Raw genomic sequence first — 4,556 nt, 5'->3', positions numbered from 1 at the left:
CCAGTTTCATTTTAAGGTGGTCTTCATTACTTCATGGAATGCTTACATTAAATGTATAGTGTTCTGAGTAGTTGCTGTGTTACATTTCAATCATTTCATAGAAAAACATAAAAGTTTCTTTTTACTAATAATGGGAAACTGGTTCACTCAAGTGAAGAATCAAGATTATCTATTAGACTATTACTTTGCTAAAAGAATAACCATTATAAATGTTACTTTACATGGAAAAAAATCTATTGGTATAAGTACCTTTATATGAGGAGGTTCTGTGGATGACTAATTTTTTTCAATAGTAATCACAAAGAAAAAGGAGAAGAAAGAGAGTCTGGATCAGAAAAGCCTTGGCAATAGAAACAGTGCTTAGAATTCAAATTTACAATCTTGAGGAGAATCAAAGTGAACAATTATGAATGAGTTCCAGGAGTTGAGAAATTAAAAGAAGGAGATGATGGTGTTGAGTTTCCAGAAGGAATAGTAAGGAGACATGAATAAATAAGATAATATAAAAATATAAATATCATAGACTACAGAAATTGTCCTGTAAACAAGAAATTCATATGGTGTGTAGTGAACTTTCCTTTCATGGGTTCTTATTTAGTTCTAACCAAGACTGCAGATTGCTGACCTACATATTCTGTATATTCTTAACTCTTTGATTTCTGATGTTCCTGGATATATGGTTTCTTTCTAGATGCTGGCTATACTTCTCATGTGTTCCAATATGTCTTTGTACCAATGCATTCATTCACATTCAGAACATAGCATCTATTAACTTTTAGAGTACTTTTGGTTTTAAGAATATTCGAGAGTTTTTGATGAAAATGAAATTTGTCATTACTCTGAATGGTACTGAAAAATTAAATTGAAGTGATATTTCACGCAATTCTATCATCACAAAAGTAACCATATGTAATATTTTATTCAGATTTGTAGTTATACGCTTATGTTAGATTGAACCATTGGTATGGATTTTTCAGGAATTCCTTCAAGGCACACTTTACATCTTTTTTTTTTTTTTGGTTTTTCGAGACAGGGTTTCTCTGTGGTTTTGGAGCCTGTCCTGGAACTAGCTCTTGTAGACCAGGCTGGTCTCGAACTCACAGAGATCCGCCTGCCTCTGCCTCCCGAGTGCTGGGATTAAAGGCGTGCGCCACCACCGCCCGGCACTTTACATCTTTATTCCTAAAGCTGTAGATGACAGGGTTCAGCATTGGTATCACTAGGGTGTAAAACACAGAAGCCATCTTGTCAGTGTCTAGCGAGTGGTTGGTCCGTGGTTGCAGATACATGAAGAGAAGTGTGCCATAGAACACTGTGACAGCCATCATGTGGGAAGCACAGGTGGAGAAGGCTTTCTTCCTTCCTTCAGAGGAACGGATCCTCAAAATTGCAAGGATGGTGTTGAAGTAGGATATAAGAACAATAGTCATAGAGAAAAACAAGTTTGTCCCCGAGAAGAAAAATACTACAGTTTCTGGGAGGTAGGTGTCAGAACAAGACAGTGCTAACAGAGGGACATTGTCACAGTAAAAGTGGTTGATTACATTGGGAGAGCAATAACTACAGAGAAGACACAAGGAGTCACAACGATGGCTGTGAAAAAGCTGAAGAAGTATGTGAGGGAGACCAGCAGAAAGCACACGTGCCGAGACACCACCACAATGTAGAGCAGGGGGTTGCAGATGGCCACATAGAGGTCATAGGCCATCACAACTAGGATGAAGATGTCTGCAACCATGAGAAGCAGGAATCCTCCCAGTTGGGTGGCACATTCATAGTATAAGGTGGTTTTCTTACTGACTAAGAAATTGACCAGCATTTTTGGTGCAATGACAGTAGCATCTCCAAGGTTGATGATAGCCAGGTGTCTGAGGAAGAAGTACATGGGAGTTTGAAGTCGTGAGTTCACGGTGGTGAAGATGATGATGCCCACGTTCCCTGCTACTGTCAGTGTGTAGATGAGCAGGAAGACAAAGAAAAGTGGTACCTGCATTTCTGGACGTTGGGATAACCCCATGAGTATGAACCCAGTGACATGAGTGAGATTCTCAGAAGCCATTTATCTGCTATGCACATCTTCTAATCAATAGAAAACAAAAGTATTAAGAAATTGTTAAAATTATTATCTCTACTAGATAATATGTAGTTAAATGTTTTATTGTGGATCAATGTATTTAAAATCAAAACAGTTATTTATAATAAATTTTACTCATTTCTTGCCTCATTTGTTTTAACCAGAACTAAAACTTCATCAGAGAATAATGAGTGTTTAGAAAGGTTTGCATTATTTATTTACATACTTTATTTGCTTGCTATAAGACTCCAAGGGTTACTTTAGTCTAAGCTATGTATGTTTTCATATGAAAAAATGCATACACACTCACACACACACACACACACACACTTTACACACATTGCCTTACTAGACAAGCAGTCAAAGGTTTGAATAGATTGTAGACTGACTTCAGAGCATGTGTTTCTTAGAATCCAATGCTCAGAGTATCCTTCACTGATTTCTCCTCCGGTTTTCTGTTTCAGTTGCCCCAACTCAACTCTAGATTTAATCATCTTTATGTTAGATTCTATACTATTGTAAATTCTAATTATCAATTTTTATCATTTGCTTCTGGAATCTATTTCTATATTCGATTTCAGCTTACTCATATTCTCTTTAAATTGTTTTTATTTCACTTAAAATGTTTTGCATATTTTTTTGGTACTGGATCTGACTTAACATTCCAGTCTGACTTCTAAAATGAAATCTTCAACCCTACCTTCTCCCAATCCTGGTGCAGGATTACTGACATGTATAACCACCCTTAATAATTTTATATTACATATATAAAATATATTATTATTTTATATAATATTAATCATGCATAATATTATTTATATAAATCTGTTTTAATTGTTTCAATTAGGCAAAATATGAAGCATAAGATATTTCTTTTTTTTGTAAAGCACATACTCTACCAATAAAATTATATCAAGAAAATTTATGTATGTTACTATTCCACAGGATCATGTTGCAATACATTTCCAAGTATTTTAACATATAATGAGACAAATGAGTAATCTCATTTGAGGATCTGGGTAAAACAGGTACTAATGTTATAGCCTTTGCATTATGAGTTTGTGGTTTTTATTGCTTTGTGAACTATTTGTTTTTTATCCACTTCTTTTAGTACATTCATAAATACATATGATACATTTAAAAATAAATAATATTATTTAAATGTATGTGGTTATATCCTAAAGAAATCTTATTTGTAATTATTCTACATTTAAATATTCCTCTATTAATGATCATTAATCAATTGTTCCTTTGAAGGATCTTTGAGCCTGAAATTTATATGATAAATAAATCATGGAATTGTATACTGAAAAAATTTTAGAGCAGGTTACAAAATAACATAAAAAATGAATAGAACATGTTCCAGATCAGAGAAGTGGTAAATGTTTGAGTAGGTGGAAATGTGATTACAGTGTTGTACAATGACCTTATACATGCATTAAAATTTCCTATTGTACCATACAATAACTATGCACAAATATCATGTGTCAATAAACATTGTGTTTTTAATGCTATGTCACATAATACCAAACAATGTATTTAATAATACAAAACACAATATAAATCTGGAATATTTTTATAATATAGATACAATTTATTCACTCTCTATATCCTATATCTGAAAAGTTGATATGTCTGTGATTCCCTGTTTCTCCCATATTTCCTGTGACATATCACTCTGCCTTCATACACATTTGTTTTGATAGGAGGCTAGCTGACACTTGATGTCTTGTGACTTACTTACATTAAGGAGACTATTTCCTGTCTAGTTGTCCACATGAAACTCAAGACATTATTTTGACAAACAATGCAGAGGATATATGTATTCTTATTTTAACAATAAGAACTGAGGATAGAATAAGCAATAGTTAATTGAATTTTTATAAGAATTTGTACAATTTCCTTCCTGGAGTTTGACTACTTATATATGTCTAATATCTTTAATTACTACAAATTTCTCCAAGTACTGAAAAATGACTAAAGACATATCCAAAAACAACATCATTGTTATAAATATATACTGTTGAAATGAGTATCTGGTAGAAGAGAATAAGGCTTTCTTTTTGCTTTAAACAGTATCTTGTTTACTTAAACATTTCTCCCAGAATTTTTATTTTTATATTTTGAATTTTTATATTTATACAAATTAAGTTGTAGTTAGAAATATTTAATGAGCAAAACTACACAAAACCTCAATAGTTCAACATTTAAAAACAATGTTAATCATGTTACTGTCCCATATTAACTCTGAAAGTGTCAGGGTTGATTAAAAAATAAAACTTAAAATGTTCATAATTTATTTTTGAGAATTTGAGAATTTATTTTATTGGGTCCTCAACATGTATTTTGTCTTTTCACTCAATTAACAGTATTCTAGAAACAAGATGTAAGTCTTGGTGAGCGAAAGACTCAAACACTACCATTTGAAAAAAAAAAAAAAAAACTGAATGTCTTTGTACATCTTCCAAAAGTTCTTTATAAC

General features: G+C 32.5%; 1 pseudogene; it reads right to left on the bottom strand.

The window, feature by feature from the left end:
- Positions 1 to 941: 941 nt before the first annotated feature.
- Positions 942 to 2,059, bottom strand: LOC130863022 (olfactory receptor 8J3-like; annotated as a pseudogene).
- Between the last annotated feature and the right edge of the window lie 2,497 nt (positions 2,060 to 4,556).

The sequence above is a fragment of the Chionomys nivalis genome, chromosome 2 (genome assembly GCF_950005125.1).
Source record: "Chionomys nivalis chromosome 2, mChiNiv1.1, whole genome shotgun sequence".
NCBI lineage: Eukaryota > Metazoa > Chordata > Mammalia > Rodentia > Cricetidae > Chionomys > Chionomys nivalis.
This window is presented reverse-complemented; position numbering and strand designations above follow the sequence as displayed.